Below are 19,804 nucleotides of genomic sequence, written 5' to 3'. Positions count from 1 at the left end.
CATGGGAGGGACCTGGTGGGAGGTAATTGAATCATGGGGCTGATTTCTCCCATGCTAGTGAGTAAGTTCCCATGAAATCTGATAGTTTTATAAGGGACATCCCCCTTCATTCAGTTCTTTCTCTCTCCTACCACCTCGTGAAGAGGTGCCTTCCACCATGATTGTGAATTTCCTGAGGACTTCCCAGTCAAGTAGAACTGTGAGTCAATTTAACCTCTTTCCTTTATAAATTACCCAGTGTCAGGCAGTTCTTTATAGCAATGTGAAAATGAACTGATACAGTGGTGTTCAGCAAGTTACACTATATTTGGTAAATTTAGAAGAATTCTGTGGTTCCTCTTCCTTTCAAAGTAAAGAATTTTCAGGCCAGGCACAGTGGTGGACATCTGTAATTTCATCACTTTGAGAGGCCAAGGTGAGCAGATTGCTTGAGCCCAGAAGTGTGAGACCAGCCTGGTAACATGGTGAAACCCCATCCCTACCAAGTGTGGTGAGTGATCCATGTCTATAGTCCCAGCTACTAAGGGCACTGAAGTGAGAGCATCACCTGAACTTGGAAGGTGGAGGCCACCCACAGTGAGAAGTGACTATGCCACTACACTGTAGCCTGGGTGACAAAGTAAGACCCTGTGTCAAAATAAAAGCATTTTCATTTCTTAGTTTACATGGATTTGCAGTGTGTATACATGTAAATGTGTGTATGTGTATATATATAATTTTTCTTGACACAGGGTATGTATTATATCTGAGTGTACTTTTTAAAATGAGAGAACAAAAAGATGTCCATATATCACCTTTAATAATTTTGATAAAGCATAACTAGACATTGAATAATGTGAATTATTAAAAATAAATCTCTGGGAGTTGATAGGAAAGACTTTCAAAATTAATTATTCCTTAGTTTAAATCAACTGTACATAAAAAGTAATGAGGTATATGTCACAATTTTAAGACTTTAAAACCTTCTCTTTTTCTAGTTTCTATTATTTCAGTGAATTCTCAGAACAGATTGTGTAAAAGTTGAAATTAGGTTATGAAGACATTTAATCTTACTGAGCAATACAGTCAGTATACAGGACATATAGAAAGCATGAGGATTTAGAAAAAGTGGAAAGGAGAAAATGGGTAGTAATATTTACACTAATCCAATGTACAACCAAATGAATGATTAGCATATAAATCATGACAGGCATTCATACATACCATGAATAACAATGACACAGGAAGGGGATGGTCATGATGTATGAGACGTTAGTTATTTTAAATGGGATAACAAGAATGTTCTGTCTGATAACGTAACATTTGAGCAGAAACAGGAATGAAGAGAAGAAACAAAACGTATTAATTTCTGGAGAAACACTATCTGCAGAGGGTGTAGCAACTTCAATATTCCTGAAGCAAGTGTTTCTTTACTCCTGGTGCTTTCAGGGAGCAAGCCTGGAGCTTGTGGGTTTGGAGTAGAGTGAACAAGAAGAGTTGTGGGCGATAAGGTCAGAGATGAAGCTGAGAGTAGACACTCAGAGGCAAGAGTAGGATTTTTTATTTTACTTTATGGGATGGGAAAATACTGGGGACTTTCAGGAGAGAAGGTATATTATCCGAGCTAGGTTTTAATAGAATTATTCCAGTTCTAACATGGTAAATATAATATAAGTGAAAGGGCAGAAACAGGTAGAACAATCAGGAAGTTAATAAAATCATGAAATAATCCAGATGAGAGATAATGGCTGAAGTAGTAATGGCAGAGGTAACAAGAAGTGATTAGATCAGAATGTATATTTGAAGGTAGACCAGTCAAATTTGCCCATTAGTTATCTGTATAATAGACCAGATTGTTCAGCACACGAGGACAGAGATTTCTGTTTTGCTCACTGCTGAATCAAAAGCACCTCAACTAGTACTTGACATACTAGGTGTTTAACAAATACCTTTAATGCAATAAACGAATCAACAATAGATACAAATAAGTGGCAAGAAAAGAATTATTTGTATTAATTTATGTAGTCAGAAAGATAATATAGCTCTGTTACTTGTGTAATTTATAAATGGAAGCTATAATCTATTATACTTATAACCTTACCTTAACATTGAAATAACTTCAAAGATTATTTTACTTGAGAATTTATATAGAAGTTTAAAGGACTAGTTGAGAACAAATTTTAATCAATATTAAAAACCATATAGATAACATTCTAAACAGTGTGTGTGTGTGTGTATATATATATATATATATATAAACACCCACACACATATAGACATATGTATATGTGTGTGTAAACATTTATTCATCATTCACAACAGATACACAAGTGCAAGTTACCAGTAAATCAATATTAATGACAATAATTCTTCTTGCTAATAGCTCTCAGGACAGTTTTCTGTTCTCACTCATTCTGGATTGAGATCTTGCCCTTTGCTTTTTCTGTTTCTGATTCTTCTGCTGTTTTTTTTTTCTCTAATCATTTGAATAGAGACTTTTTTCTGTTGCACCTGCAGGCTTCATTAATTGTATATTTTGTTTAAACCATTGATTAACTTTAAACAATATTTATTATTTCTAAAATTTATTAAGGTAGAAATTTATTTAAAGAAGGCACATGACTTGTGAATATTTGTCTCTGAATATCTAGGAATATATCTTGGTTTACCTCTTGGTTCATAGAGAAGACGGGTTTTCAGGCAATATCATATTTTAGGTGAAGACAAAAAACTGGGATTATCTGGAAGTTCGGTTTCTTGTTTCTTTGAAGCCTCTCCTTTATAGTTTGTCTTGGTTTCTGACATCGACAGCTTCCTCACCAACTGCAAGGCAGTTAATGTTATTTGTTTGTGGTCCTATTGGGCTTTTGTTTATCAACACTTTGTTTCATATCTGTTTATATAAAATTTGAATGCATATCCTTGAAATTTTTTTTCTTTAGGTTTTTTCTAGAGGCATAATGATTCAGGAAAAGTTGATGAAAGCATTTTATTTTTCTCTGAATCAAGAATAAGTCTCCCCAGGTATTAGCAAACTTCTTCCATAAAGGGTCAGATGGTAAACAATTTGGGCTTTGTGGGCCATATAGTTGCTATCATAGAAACTCAACTTTGCTATTCTAGCAGGTAAGCAGACAGACAGTACATACGTGAGTAAGTGTGACTGTCTTCCAGTCAATAGAACAGATATGGTCCTTGAGCCATAGTTTACCACCCTATGAGTTGCACAGTTATAGGTAACAGGTAAATAATTTTGGCATCGGTATTTGAATTTATGTAAATTATGTTGTATATTGTTAAATATGTTTTTATAATCCATATTTCGCTGTGTTCTCAAAGATTTCATCTATGTGTAACTATATAGAAAAATTGTTATATTCTCTTTGATTCTGTTAGTCTTAGATGACACGTGGAAAACCTTTGGTTCTGAAGGTCATAAGCAAGTTACAACTGCACACCTGGTGGTAGGTAATATTCTCATAAAGATGAAACACTCAAAAGGAAATCATTATCCCTGGGGTACTAACGTTTGCAAGCCCAAATAGTAAAACCCACAAGGCATCTTGAGAAACACCAGCAAGCTGAGCTGCATTTTCAACTAGCAGTTCTGTTGTGTCAGGGTTTTCCTAGTCAGTGATTTGGAACACCTCAGGCAGGGTGGACCAACACTGAAAACAGTCCGTACAATTCTCCTTGGTTTTTTCCTGTTTTGTTTTCTGCTCCTGTCCCAGAAAGGCAGTTGCTCCATAGATCTTGTCTTTCCTTAGCCTTCCTTCATATTTTGAAATTTATTTTTTGGAAGTTTTTAAAAAAAATATTTATTTCGACAATTTTTGGTTACATGGACAAATTCTTTATTGGTGATTTCTGAGATTTTAGTGTACTCATCACCTGAGCAGTGTACACCATACCCAATATGTAGTCTTTTATCCCTCACTCCCCTCCCAACCTTCCCCGCCAAGTTTCCAAAGTCCATCATACCATCATTCTTTTTTTCTTTTTTTTTTTTTTTTTTTTTTTTTTTTTTTTTTTTGATTTATTTAATCTTCATGATACTTTATTTGAAGTATGGAAACATCTCCATTATACAGATCAAGAAATGAGGCTAAGATAATTTAAGTGATGACAACTTGCCCAAAGTTATACTTAGCAAGAAATTGGAATTCGAATTTTCACAGTGTAACAAACAAACAAAAAAACCCCTCTCATTTTTAACTAATACTATATCATGCTATTTAAATGTCGACAAGAAACAGACTGAGAAATGAGGCTGAAGAATTTAAGTAATGACAACTTGCTCAAAGTCATACTTAGCAAGAAATTGGAGTTCTAATTTGGATTTTCACAGGGTAATAAAAAAAGAAACTCGTCTTCTTAACAAATACTATATCATGCTATTTAAATGTCCCCAAGAAAAATATGGCAGCTGCTCAATTTGGTCAATAAGAATGGTCAAAAGCAGAACAGAGAACTTCATTTTCATTTTTGATCTAACAATCTAATATCAATTTGTGCTTTGTCGCTTAAAAATTATGTAACTGGTAAGTTGTTTAACTTCCCTAAATTTCTGCTTCCTTGTCTTTAAAAAGGACATCACTAGGTAATGGTTCAGAGCATGGATTCTTGAGTCAGACTGCCTGGGTTCACAGTTCATCTGACACTTATTACTTGAGTGACCTTGAGCACTTCATGTAACTTTTTTTCTTTTAGTTTTTTTGAGATGGAGTCTCGCTCTGTCACCCAGGCTGGAGTTCCGTGGCACGATCTCGGCTCACTACAACCTCCACCTCCCAGGTTCAAGCAATTCTCCCGCCTCAGCCTCCTGAGTAGCTGGGATTGCAGGTGTGCACCACCACGTCCAACTAATTTTTGTATTTTTAGTACAAACAGGGTTTCACCATGTTGATCAGGCTGGTCTTGAACTCCTGGCCTCGTGATCCGCCTGCCTTGGCCTCCCAAAGTGCTGGGATTACACATTGTATCATTCTTATGCCTTTACATCCTAATAGCATAGTTTCCACTTATAAGTGAGAACATGCAATGTTTGGTTTTCTATTCCTGAGTTACTTCACTTAGAATAATGGCCTCCAATTCCACCCAACTTGCTGCAAAAGATATTATCTCATTCTTTTTTATGGCTGAGTAATATTCCATGGTGTATATATAGAAAATTTTCTTTATTCACTCATTGGTTGATGGGCACTTAGGTTGGTGAGAATTGTATTGCTATAAACATGTAAGTACATGTGTCTTTTTCATAGAATGACTTCTTTTGCTTTGGCTAGATACTCAGTAGTGGGATTGCTGGATCAAATGGTAGTTCTACTTTTAGTTCTTTGAGGAATCTCTATACTGTTCTCGATAGTGGTTGTATTCATTTACATTCCCACCAGCAGTTAAAAGTGTTCTCTTTCTACTATATTCATGCCAACAGCTATTGTTTTTTTACCTTTTTAATTATGGTCTTTCTTGCAAGAGTAAGGTGATATCTCACTGTGGTTTTGATTTGCATTTCACCAATGGTTAGTGATGTCGAGCAATATTTCCTGTTTATTGGCTGTTTGCATATCTTCTTCTGATAACTATCTATTCCTGTCTTTTGCCCACTTCTTGACGGGATCATTTGTGGTTTTTTTCTTGCTGATTTCTTTGAGTTCTTTGCAGATTCTGGATACTAGTCCTTTTTCAGATGTATAGATTATGAAGATTTTCTCCCGTTCTGTGGGCTCTTTACTCTGCTGATTATTTCTTTTGCTGTGCAGAAGCTTCTTAGTTTAATTAGGTCCTATCCAGAAAAATTTTATCAAGATATCAGTAGTGGATTTGAGTTAATGTATGTGTGTTGTAATTTCTTTAATGCTGAAGACATGTAAGCTTATATTATTGAATATGAAAGTAGAAGTTTCCTCTTGACTTTGCCCCAAACGGAGTTAGGCAAGGAAAAAAAGAAAAGAAACAAAGTTAGGGGACATGCTATAGATGTGAAAAGACACCATCCTCAAATTCTGAAAAGCTAAAGGGACTATTATGGACATAGATGGTTAGCTATGGAGAAGTTAAAGCACAGTGCTCTTAGACATCTCCTGCATACATCTAAAGTGTCTTTCAACTGCTTTAGGCTCATATTTTCTGCTACAATGACTGCTACTAGTTTTGTAAGTGCTACTGCTAATTGAAACCACATCATAGTGCAGATCAAAAATAAGCCAGTCAGGCATCCCTGCTGAAAATGTACACAGCAGGATGGCCCCTTTGTTCTTAAAAATGAACTAATTCAAGAAAGGCACTGCCTCTGGATCATTATTCATTAATGTATGCAACATTCCCTCTGCCACGCTCTTTCCTCTTTCTCCCTCTACTCTTCACTATAATTTTCTTGTGGAAAAATAAAAGAACGCCAGTTCTCTTGTAAACTGCATAATTGGGTTTAATATGCAGACGTGCCATTTCTAGGCATGTACGTTTTCTGCATTAATAGGAGTTCTACGCAGAGCATTTAGAGATCACCTGTGGATAGGCTTGTTAATTAACGGAGTTAGAGCCTTATTTCATTCCATTTAAACCAGAGTAATTGAAATCAGCATAATCACCACTGCAGTATTCAGTACTTTCACCCCTTTTCAAGGTTATTTTGGCAATTATGTTCTTGGCTGAGCATGTTAGTAAATGCTGCGGTTACTTCCCGTACTACTTGACTTTTCTCAATGCTGTGCCCTGTGGTATGTATTTTTCATTGTTCAATTAGTTTAAAAAAGCTAGTAATAATTTAAGTCACCCTTCAGTTTTTTTCAAAAAAAAAAAAACAAAAACAATTAAACCTAATCCAGTCTACAAGTTGCTTGGGGAAAATGTCAGAAAATTAGATTAAATCTGATCCTCCAATAGGTTATATGCTACCTTGTGAAGAGTTTTTTAAAATGCATATGTGTGTATATATATATATATATATATATATACACACACACACACACACTATCAAATTTAATATTAGTTGGATGCTAGCACATATTCTGAGGTTCTGGGACATTTGTTATTATATATTTGTTTATAATACAAAGTTTTTTAAAATTTGAAAATGAATGTGAATATTCTCAATTTTTATCAGATGGAAGAAACTAAACTACTTCAACCTGTAGACAAAAATAAAAAGCCCTTTGAAATTATTTTTAATTTTTAAAAATCATTTTTATAGAAGATGATAAATTATCATCTTTCACACTTTCTACAACTACTAGGAAAGAAAATTTCCTATTGCTGTTCTGAATAATTCTAGGATTAGAACGTAAAACCCAAGCTGATATTGTAATGATTTATTCTATTCCATTGACTTATAATAAGTATTTTCTTTCATCCAAAGTGATACTGCATAGTGGCCCAATGATTTTTTCCCCTACATGCCCATTTTCCTGGGTATAAATATAATATTTACTTATAACTGAATTAACACTAGGAGTTTATACTGTGTTTGACAGTTTAGATTTACACATTTAGCCTCTTTCCACTTGTACTTGATACAGTTCCAACAGCTAATATTTACTGATTTTTTTTCCTATTTTCTTATCCATATAAACATATTTCTGAAGACTAGTTTCACCAGCAATATATACTTAGTGAATACTTTTATTACCTGCTGTATTAACAATCTTACAGTTTTATCATAAAATTGGTATATGCCTCATGTTGCTGAATGTTTTTAAGGGATATGAGAATATTGCTTATTTAGCTCCTTAAGATGAAAATGAGGATGTATGCATGTTTCCATTCAGTATTGTTGCCTGAATTGTCTTTGTGAGGAGCATTTGAAAATAATCAGCTGTTCACATATTCTAGCCAATGGTATTTGCAAAAACAAAGTTGCTCTTTACATACATTTTAAACCATTTGCCAGTGGCTTAGTAAATCTTATTTTGACATGCATTTTCTGTTTGTATTTGAGCAAGTTTTTTTTTTTTTTTTTTTTTTTTTGGAAAACTCTTCTGCACTGTGCTTTCCAGTTAAAATTGTCTTTGTCAAAGACAACTTGAAAACATTCTTTTGCATCAGCTCATCTATGAAGGACTTACATTTAATATCTCAATGAGAGAGAAAAAAGAGAGAGGTTCATCAATAATGATGATTTAAATTTACTGTGTTTATCAGTGTAAATGAACAATCAAAAAACAAGACATCCCTGGTATCTTCTGTACTATCCTACCCAGGAGAGCTCAGCAATAAGCTACTTCAGCAATTCTGGCTAATACTGCCTTGCAAATTTACCCAAATGCATTTCTGTTCATAGTCTATCCTGATTTGGTAATATGCAATTAGAGAAAATGACCATTTTAATATAGAACAATTTTCTTGTAAATTACACAGTAAAAAATATTTGAAACATATTAAAATCAAGTGGATTTAGAATGATGATAGTTATGAATTACTGTAATTTGGTCTTACACAGCTAATTCCAAAAGATAGAACAGCCATTTAGCAATTTCCATTCTCTAAATTTCTCATAATGGGATTTAACAAAAATAATGAAGTCATCGTGTTTTTCCTAAAACTCTCTCCTCCTCTTATATGTTCTATTTAAATAAATGAGCCTCCACCCTTTCAGACACTCCAATCAGGGAAACCCAGGAATCACCTCAGTTTCTTTCCTCTACTCCTTACTTAAATACTCATGTTCTCGTAGATGCCCAGGTGAATGGATCCAGTCCCACCCATCTCCTCTACCATCTGCTCCCACTTCAGATACTCACTACTCACTAGTCTTTGAGCCTCTTCATAAGGCATGTAGCCCACCAAACATGCAGTCCTTACTACATGTTCAGCATAGTGGCTACAAGGTCTCTAAAATGCAAATCTAGCCACGCATGGTGGCTTACACCTGTAAGCACTTTGGGAGTCTGAGACAGGGGGATCACCTGGGCCCAGGAGTTTGAGACCAGCCTGGCCAACATGGTGAAACCCCATTTATAATAAAAATACAAAAATTAGCCAGTCACGGTGGCACATGCCTGTAATCCCAGCTACTCGGGAGGCTAATGCAGGAGAATCGCTTGAACCTGGGAGTTGGAGGTTGCAGTGAGCTGAAATTGTGCTTCTGCACTCCTCAAGCCTGGGTGACAGCGAGACTGTGTCAAAAATAAATAAATAAATAAAATACAAATTTAACAGTGTCACATTTCTGCTTAAAATCCTGCAGTGGGGGTCGGGCATAGTGGCTCACGCCTGTAATCCCAGCACTTTGGGAGGCTGAGGTGGACAGATCACTTGAGGTCAGAAGTTCGAGACCAGCCTGGCCAACATGGTGAAACCCTGCCTCTACTAAAAATACAAACTTAGGCGGGCGTGGTGGTGTGCACCTGTAGCCCCAGCTACTCAAGAGGCTGAGGCATGAGAATCTCTTGAACCCGGGAGGCAGAGGTTGCAGTGAGCCAAGATCACGCCACTGCACTCCAGCCTGGGTGACAGAGTGAGACTTCATCTCAAAAATAAATAAATAAATAAATAAATAAATTCCTGCAGTGGGTAAAATGTTGTTTACTGTAAATGCAAACTCCCTGGCATAGCACACAAGGCCCTTGATGCATGAGCAGCCCCTGGCGAATGTCTCCATCCTCATCCCACACTGTCATGTCAGTTGTGTCTTATTCTCCAGCCACAGACTCTCCCAGCCAACTGCCTTGCAAATGTCTGTCCTTACCCTGTGAAGGCTATTCACTGCTCTTCCCCACCACCTGCCCCTCCTCCATCTGCTCTTTCTTATCCTTCATGACTTAGTGTCATGATAGCCACTTCAAGGAAGCCTTCTGTTAAAGAAAAAAACCATTCTGACTCTCATTAAAGTGGTAAGGAAGACTGTATTCAAGACTCACAATAGGGATATTGCAATAGGGGAGAGAGGTTGGGTTCAACTCTAAATACAACAAGGGCAAGTGGGGAATTACAGCCAAGGAGCGAGGAAGGGGGTCAGTAGATGGAAAAGTACTAAGAAGAGAAATCTAGGGGAAAGAGATTCTTATAAAACTGATCGAATAAGATTCTTCCTAAAAGCAGGTGAAAGACTTATGCATCAAAAGTGGAAGAAGAACTTGATTAAATATCAAGGATGATTAGATATTTAAGGCTGGGGGATGAACTAGCAGAATTCTTTGCTAAGACTGGGCTAATCACGCCAAAGACAGGGCTATGCCAAGATTGAGGCCTAGTTGAGAAGATAGCTCAGAGGAGCCTGACTAAAGCTTGTCTGGGAGACAGTCTTTGTCATTTCCCTAAGTCTCAGACACGGCTTGATCTCCACTCCTTCCTGCAATTTTCTGGGTTTCAGTAGCACTCTAAGTATCTCTGTAATCCATGTGTCACACTCTGTTGTATTATGAGTATTTGTCTGCACTTCCTCTAGGGTGAAAGTTCTCTGAGAGAAATAATTTTGATTCTTATCTCTTGCACGTTGACTGTCACCTAGATGTTTAACAATGTTTGTTAACTAAGAACTGTGTGTGAACTGAAAGAAAAATGAAAATTATCTGTCTACACATCCTGTCTCTTTTAAAAAATATTTTGTAAAGATGGGGTCTTGCTATTTGAGACCAGGCTGGTCTCAAATTCCTGGCCTTAAGCAATCCTCCTGCCTCAGCCTCCCAAAGCACTAGAATTACAGGCATAAGCCACCATGCCTGGCATGCCTTCTCTTTTGTTTTCCACCTACTCCTCCAGGGTCTCTTTTGCTTTTAGTAAAAAAAGTATCTTTGTTATTTGTAGGGATTATTTTTTTGACCTAGGAATTCCTAAACCAGATGTGAGTCACTAGTATTCACTCTTCATGTTCTTATTATGCCTCTATGAATTTATCTTGTGCAGGGATCTATACAGGTGAAATCTCATTGCAAAAAGCACCATTAAAATAAAATTACTGAATCTAAAAGCATATAAACCTATTTTAGTTTTATATGCTTTATTTACAATAACTAATATTTCATACAATTCCAACAATAGATTTCCATTCGTTTTGGAATTTGTGTGTGAAAGAATAAGTTATATCCTGAAAAATACATCTATGACCGTTTCTCTGTTCTTATCACTTTAACTCTAAAATTAAGAAATAGTTTATTCTGTAGAACCTAAACAATTATTCTATAACAATAATTATCTCTTTCTGGGCATGAAAATGAATAAAGCCCTTCTCTCCTTTTTTTTCAAAACCAAAAAGAAAAAAACCCATTCATTCTTAAAGCCTATGTATTAAATCATTGACTCCTTTGCTTGAAAAATGTATCACAAATTCTTGGTGGTGGTGAATTCAGTTTACATAGCTCTGAATTCATAGCAAGTTTATTTCTTTAGGAAAATGCAAATAGTTATTGTGGTTGGCAGAATTATTTTAATCCCACAAGAGTATTATAAAATTAAAAATTAACATAAAACAGTCATTCATCATCTTACTAGCCAGAAATAACCCCTGTGGATAAGTGAGAAATTGTTACTTTAGTAGCTGGCATTAGAGATTTTTCAAGGTAGGGAACTATCTTTATTTAGGAAAGTATTTTAATTGGCCACATTGAGTGAGAAAAGAGAGGCCTAGAAGGCATGAACTCAAGAAAAGACCAAGAAACTAAAGAGCTCTGCCTAAAAGTAGAGCAGGACGATAAATGACATTAATTCCACTGAGAACAGGAGCTCTAGAACAAGAAGCCACAAGATTATTAGATTATAGAAATATGCAGAAACCTCAGGGAGCACATTGGTCTTCCCAAAGTGCAGACTAAGGGACTTAACCAAAATGTATGTACACATTCCAGGCAGGAGTAAATTCAATTGAGAGAAAGATCTAGGATGGTGTTCAAGAGAGCAGATTCTGGAGTAAGATTGCCTGGGGGTCACTTTAGGTTCCAACACACTTTCTCTGTTTCTGTCTTTGTGTGTTAAGGTGTGTGTTCCTCAGGACCCAACCAGTAATGCAGGAACTCTTAAGAATTAAAACCAAGGGAGTTTAACGCTGGTTACACTGATGATGGAAGGATGGAGAAGCCAGACTGCAGATAATATGAAACCCGGATATTGACAATAGGAGAAAGTCATTACTACCCTTAATAGAAAGGAACAAAGGGAGAAGCAATTAGTGGGGCCCAGAGGTGAGAGTCATGTTTCAGGATCTAGAATCTTAATAGAGAAAACTAGGAATGTAGCAGGTACGTCTAGTGGGAGTTGGAGCCATGGGGAAGGCACAGCAGCTTTCTAAAGCTTTGCCCAGGGAAAACATCAGTTACTTTACCTACCTGGAAAAAACAATTTGGTCCAACATATCCATAAACCAGATGAAATAAGAAGAAAATAATTCTGACCAATGAGGTTCTAGGCCAGCCTAATGTATGTGTTTGTATATATGGATTTATGTTATCAAATATAAATATATAGGTACTTATATATATTATATATATGCACATACAAGTGTATCATGCAACCAAATGGAACCATCATGCACACATTTTTATAATCTGATTTAATACTTAATGTGAACATAGATATTCCCTCATGACACTAAATATAAATGTAAGTCTGTAGTAGCAAAAAAATGTGGCTGAAGGATGTCCACATCCTAGTGATTTGTGGAAGGCAGAACTTAAGAAAATAACTAGACTATTTGGAGGAGGAACTCTCTAAATAAAGTGTTCAGGGTACTGCAGGGCTTTTCTTGACTGCTTATAGTGAAATGTGAGAAGAGAGAAAAAACTTAAAGATGGAATTTATAATTAAAAGGGACTTAGGACTTAAAGATCTGGAAACTCTCAGCCTGGCCATGTCAAGAATGAAAAAGTACATTGGGAAAAGAATATCAAGAGTGTGGCCAAGTGAACATTTGATAAGGAGATGAGTAAGGATACTAGGAAGCCAGATGCTATTCATCAAGATAGTAGAAGGATGACCCCAAAAGCATTTCAGAGATCTTCATGACTGCAATTCCCATCACAGGCCCAGAGTACCAGGGCATTGAGGGCATACCAATTTCAAACGAGGGGCCTGAGACACCCATGGAAACTTGGGGCTTGCTGCCCAGGCTCACTTCAAGTTTCTGCTCCCTACATTTTGGTGCAGTGTTTCTTGGCTACCCTAGCTATGGCTCTGGTGGCCCAGGTCCAGTTCAGGCAGCCCTTCCAGAAGGGCCTAAGTGGTAAATTTTGGTGACACCTACATGATTCCACCTCTGCATGTACACAGATTGCAAAAGCTGTGGAGGAATAGCTACCTCCATCTAGATTTCTAGGGAGTCCTTGCAGAGTCTTGTGGACCAGGTAGAGAACTGCTACAGAGGCAGGGGCACTCCAGAGAGTCCCCAGTAGGACAATTGTTCAGGGAGCCATGAAGATAGGGCCACCCTGAGACCTAGAACTGTAAATCCAGTATGCAACACCAGCCTAGAGGAGCCACAGACACCTGAGAGCTGTCACATGGGCTACACTCAGCTGAACCATGGGGGCGGGGCCACACAAGACCTTTGGGATCCAGTTCCCATCCCAGTTGTCCAGAAGGCAAGACCTGAAGTCAAAGAAGATGATTCTCAAGCCTGAAGATTTAATGTTGTTTGCCTTTTTGGGTTTTAGACCTTGGGACCTGTTACCCATTCCTTCTTCCATATTTCTCCCTTTTGGAATGGGAATGTCTATCTGATGCCTGTCCCACCGTTGTACTTTGGAAGTACATAACTTGTTTGATTTCACAGGTTCAGACCTAGACATTAATTTGCCTCTGGATGAATCATACCTCGAGTCTCACCCATATCTGATTTAGATGGTATTTAGGTGAGACTCTAAACTAGACTTTTGGGTTGGTGCTGGAACAAGTTAGTACTTTTGGGGCTACTGGAATAAAATTAATATTTTTATATATGAGAATAAATTTTGGGGGATCACTGGTGAGATGCTATGGTCTGAGTGTGTTCCCTCAAAATTCATGTGTTGAAACTTAATCACCAATATGAAACTACCAAGAGGTGGGGCTTTTTGGAAGAGATTGAGTCATGAGGACAGATTCCCTCAAAAAAGAGATGTGAAGGAGCTGTTTGTCTAATTTGCCCTTCCACCTTCTACCATATGAGGACACAGCAACAAATCTCCATCTTGAAAGCAGAGACCCCTCACCAGACCCTCACCACAGTGCCTTCATATTAGGCTTTCTAGTCCTTAGAACAGTGAGCAATAAATTTCCGTTGTTTGTAAATTCCCCAACTTAACATATTTTTAATAGCAGCACAAATGAACTAAGACAATCTCTAAAGGGATTCATTTTTTTTCAAACACCCATGAATTTACAAAAACTGGCCAAGGTCTCACACTATGAGGAAAATATCAAGTAATTCTCTAAACTACAAATCAAAGAGGGCACAGTATATAAAGAGTTAAAAATACATTCTTATATAGTGTTTGGCTTAAAGCAAAAACTAAAACCAAAAAGAGATTATATATAAATAAATGACAATTAAAAAGTAATATCATGAAATCAATGAAAAGTGGATACCAATGAAAAGATGATACCAAGATGGTAATTTATACTGTTAAATGCATTTAATTTAAAGTGAAAGATTAAAATGTAGACAAAGAATGAACAATGAAGTAAACCTTAAGTTGGTACAAGAATTAATAACAGTTGTAAGAGAAACTAATAATTAGACCTACAAATATAAGAATTTTTAAAATGAATTCAAAACTAGTTACTTGAAACTTTTATTGAATTGCACAAATTTTCGAGAAGTTTGATGAAAGAATAAGTAAAAAGGAAAAAATGACATTGTGAATGTGAAAGGAGTCTTGACTAAACTATCAAAATTATGTAAAAATTGTGACAGATCCATGCTACAGTTTTACATAGGTTCATTTGGGCATCTGAGGTTAAATTGATAGTTCTAGGAAAATATAAATGATCGAAATTGACTCAAAAACATATTCAAAAGGAAAATAATACGTTAATAAGCTAGTTTAAATCAATTCTTTTTTAAAAAGCCACCAAATATTATGAAAGAGAATTAAAGAAAGGACACAGTAAATACGAGAGCTTTTGAGAGAAGTTAGGACGGGAAGAAGAGACAGAACAATAGCTGTTGAGGAAGAAGAGGTCTCCGGAGTAGGTGCAGTGCAAGTGTGCATGTGTGTGTATGTGTATGTTTTATTGAAGAGACATGAGCATATTTTATGCTGAGAAAGGCTATGATTAAAAGTAAAAATGAATATGAGGAAGAGCAGTGATATTTAGTAGTATAAGGTCTCTGGAAAGGTAAGAATAGTGAACCAATGCATGTCTATTGGATTGGCCTTAAATATGAAGTGATACTATTCCCTCTTTGTAATGAAAAGGAAGAAAGATAAGACTCATACAAGTGTAGTAGGCTAATATGCTTTCTGGTGGGAAGATGACCATACCCCCTCTGGATACCTTTCATCTTCTGTATAGAGGAAAGCAGAGGGATGGGGGAGTTGGAGATCTGACAGCAATAAAGAAGATTTAAACAAATAACTGTGGAGTTTTTGAGACTGAGTGCAATAAGAAACATAATGTTCTCTAGGCAGTCTTGAGGACTTAATTGAGGTCAATAACCATAAATTCAGCAATTATTTTCAGATTTTCTTCATCAGAATTCAGCAGATCAGGTGCAAATGTCAAAAGAACAGGTAATTAAAGTTCATCAAGAGCTGTGACTTCAACATAGGAATAAGAATAAAAGATTGAGAAATGAGACAGTGGAGTTTAGAATATTGGCAAAAGGCAAATCGTACTTCTGAAATAACTCATGAAATTCAAGTTGGATGAGGAGCAAAGCAAAGATAGGAAAAGACTGAGAGACTGAAAGTACAGGAAGTCCTAGTGAGGTCAAAGTATGGGCTGCAGTGACCATGCTGGCCAACCAGCACATTCTCTCACACAAGCAGATTTCCATGGGAACCAAACTGTAACCAAATGATTGCTCAGTAAGCAGGAAGTCACAATCTTATGAGATAGTTGGATGACTCAACAAGAACAATCCTCCCAAAAGACCAGAGTGTCACAGAGTTTGGGCACCAAGATACCCTTCCTTAGACAGTGTTTGAATGGGCTCTGCTAATTTCTGCTTTTGAGGATCTCTTTTTTCCTATGTGCTAGCTTATCCTCTCCCAACGTGTGTTCCACTAGTTTATCGAGATGTTCTGAAGAAAAGGGTTTCCATGAAATAACTGTGAGAAAAGCCATACATAACCTTTTGAGACAGTCCATTTGTGAGTTTTTATTTTTTTCATGCATGATGCAGCTATGATTGTGTGGTAGGTTAGAGTCAAGAGTTTTTCCTTTAGAGGGCACGCTATTGATTGGCTATAAAAAGATCATGGTAAAACAACAATAGAATGTCAACGTAGTTTTGGTGAATTACTCTTTCAAGAAAATGAATTGATTTTCATTATATTGGTCTGTTTCTGATAGAAGTGAGAGGCAAGTCTGTGATTCTCACCGTGAATTTAGTGTAGCCTAAATAATTGCCCAACAGTAAATGGAATCTGCTTTTTAGAACCAACTCCCTTCACAGTTTTAGCCCACGTTTTAGAAATATAGTTGGCTGCCACATAATGTTTTGGTCAACAATGGACCACATGATGGTAGTCCCACATGATTATAAATGGAGCTTACAACTTCTATCACCTTATTACATTGTAGTCATGGTAACTTTATAACATAATGCATTACTCAGGCATTTGTGGCAATGTAAATAAACCTACTTCTCAATAAGAATAAGTCCTTCAGGATGGATTCTGGAAGAGGACATTATTATAGGAGATGACAGCTCCATACATGTTACTGCCTCTGAAGACCTTCCAGTGGGACAAGATGTGGAGGTGACAGACAGTGACATTGATGATCCTGACTCTGTGTAGGCCTAGGCTAATGTGTGTGTGTCTTAGTTTTTAACAACAACAACAAAAACTGTAAAAATAACAGAATCTTAAAAGGATATAAAGAAAATAATATTTTATACAACTGTACAATGTGTGTGTGTGTGTGTGTGTGTGTGTGTGTGTGTGTTTCTTTGAGACAGAGTCTCAGTCTCTGGCCCAGGATGGAGTGCAGTGCCGTGATCTCGGCTCACTGCAGCCTCTGCCTCCTGGTTCAAGAAATTCTCCTGCCTCAGCCTCCCGAGTAGCAGGGACTACAGGTGTGCACCACCATGCCAGACTAATTTTTTTGTATTTTTCATAGAGACGGAGTTACTCCATGTTGAGCAGGCTGGTCTCAAACTCCTGACCTCAAATGATCCACCTGCCTCTGTCTTCCAAAGTGCTGGGATTAGAGGCATAAGCCACCTCACCTCGTCTACAATGTGTTTTTGTTTGAAGCTAAGTGTTATTACAAGAAAGTCAGAAAGTTTTAAAAACTTTAAAAGTTTATAATACATAAAAGTTACAGTAGGCTAAGGTTAATTTATTATTATTACTATTGCTTATTTACTCATCATTAGACAGGGTCTTACTCTGTCACCCAAGCTGGAGTGCAGTGGCGTGATCATAGCTCACTGCAGCCTGGAACTCCTGGACTCAAGAGGACCTCCTGCCTCAGCCTCCTGAGTAGCTGGGACCATAGGTGTCTGCCACCATGACTAGATAATTGTTAATTTTTAAATTTTTTACAGAGACTGATTTTTGCTTTGTTGCCCAGACTGGTCTCAGACTTCTGACTTCAAGCAATGCCTCCTGCTCAGCCTCCCAAAATGCTGAGAATACAGGCATGAGCCACTGTGCCCAGTCTAATTTATTGTTGAAGAAAGAATTGTTTTAAATAAATTTAGTGTAGCCTAAGTATACCACACTTATGAGGTCTACAGTGGCTCAGTGCAACTTTGTAACCTAGGAGCAGTAGGCTACACCATACAGTGTAGGTCAGTAGTAGGCTCTGCCACCTAGGTTTGTGTAAGTACACTCTGTGTTGTTCACACAAGAACAAAATTGCCTAACAATGCATTTCTTGGAAAGTATCACCACCGTTAAACAACACACGATGGTGGAGGTTTACTTTAAGGCATGTTCTGAGATTCAGCATTAAAAATGAGATGTGTACTTCAGGCTTGCATGGGCAATTGTCTGTACAGCCCGCAAACCAGCCCCCAGCTCTTTGGGACTCCTTTCTGTAACTTAGTGGTGATATGCAGAATAGACATATGATTGGCACCACAAGTCTCAGCTGACACACTTTATTGTATAACCTTACCCATAAGTTATTTTTCACTCACACTTTGCAGGCAATTTCTTGAATTACTTCAACAGAGGGCTAATGACTTATTATATCAAATGACCAAAGATATATATGTTAATTGGAAGGTTTCTGAGAAGGGGTTATCTCATCTATGAATTGAGAACAAAAAGAAAATGTACAATTTTCATAGTAGACTCATATCTCCATTTTATTTTGCATTCTAAAAAAAATTCTTTTTTAAGACAGGATCTTGCTCTGTTGCTCAGGCTGGAATGCAGTGTCGTAATCACGGCTCACTGCAACCTCAACCTCCCAGGCTCAAGTGATCCTCCTATCTCAGCCACCAGAGTAGCTGGGACCACAAGCATGTGGTCCACACCTGATTTTTTATTTTTTAATATTTTGTAGGAACAGGGTCTCCTTACAATGCCCAGGCTGGTCTCAAACTCCTCGGTTCAAGTGATCCTCCTGTCTTGGCCTCCCAAAGTGCTCTGACTGCAGGCATGAGCCACCCTGCCAGGCATCCCCAGCCCCGAACTTTTTAAATGGGTGCTACTACTATTTTTATCCAAATATTCTACTCAGCAGTCCCTCTAGTAACTTACATATTGTACCACATTTTTTAAAGTACCTATCCTGAAATTGTATGCTACCTAAATTTTGCAAGCATTTTAACGTTCTCTTGTTTAGCCATTAGATAGGGGTAAAGAAACTCAAACTGTATCTCTAATTTTGACTTTGTATCTCTAATATCTATTTGCCAACATTCAATTAAAAGAAATATTAAAATAGTAACTACATGTTTAGTAATATTTATCTTAAGTAAAATGAAGGGACAAAGAAAATATAATGTATTAAATAATGTAAAAACCAGTATCATGTGTAAGTGTATGTATGTCTATTATACATACACATATGTATGTGCATATTTTTTTAAATGTTAAGTCTGCACTTCTAACCAGAAGAGTTGCATTCAAAATACGGAAACATATTTTTTCCAAGTAGTTATGTCTAAAGGCAATATTTTAGTTCCTACTCTTTCTAAAATTCACACATTTAGTAATACATCTGGGAATTGTACTGACCTCACAAAACCGGTCTGTGGGCAAAGTGTTGATGCAAAGGACAACAGGTTCCCAAGCTTGTTTATTTAGCCAAGGAGTCTTTGTTCTCAGAGACTTCATCCATCTGGTTTCTGGAAGTCAAACTGCTTCCAGTAACTTTGAACATGGCAGAAGGAACCAGCAAATGGAAAACTAAATAGAACAGATTTCTAAAACAGTTCGTTAGGCATTCGGGGAGTCTCTACAATTTCTGGGCATTAAGTCTTAGAAATTGTGGTGACAGTGCAGCCAAGATCAGCGATGCCCTTTGGAATATTTTATAAAAGATCCGAGATACCCAAAGTGAATTTTAAGGAAAAAGAAGGGAGAAAAAGAATTTTTTTTGCTCTTGTGTGCAGTGGAAGTTTTTATTTTCCCTTAGGGATCAGTAGGGAGAAATAAAGTAACTTGTTTTTTCCAATTAGCAAATCTAAATATAATACAGACCTCTCAGTCACTTCATTCTCAAATATCTTTTCTCTAATTACGACAAGAAGACTACCATGCCGAATTATAAAGCCCATAACCATTTTTAG

The 19,804-nt window shown here is 37.0% G+C and overlaps 1 long non-coding RNA gene across 2 annotated transcripts in view; it reads left to right on the top strand.

Moving 5' to 3' along the window:
- LOC144333581 (uncharacterized) overlaps positions 1 to 19,804 on the top strand; it is a 526,217-nt gene that overhangs the window by 333,502 nt on the left and 172,911 nt on the right. The gene's annotated exons all lie outside the window — the stretch shown is intronic.

The sequence above is a fragment of the Macaca mulatta genome, chromosome 12 (assembly GCF_049350105.2).
Source record: "Macaca mulatta isolate MMU2019108-1 chromosome 12, T2T-MMU8v2.0, whole genome shotgun sequence".
Classification (NCBI taxonomy): Eukaryota; Metazoa; Chordata; class Mammalia; order Primates; family Cercopithecidae; genus Macaca; species Macaca mulatta.
Note: the sequence above shows the minus strand (reverse complement) of the source record. Positions and strands in the feature narration are given on the sequence as shown.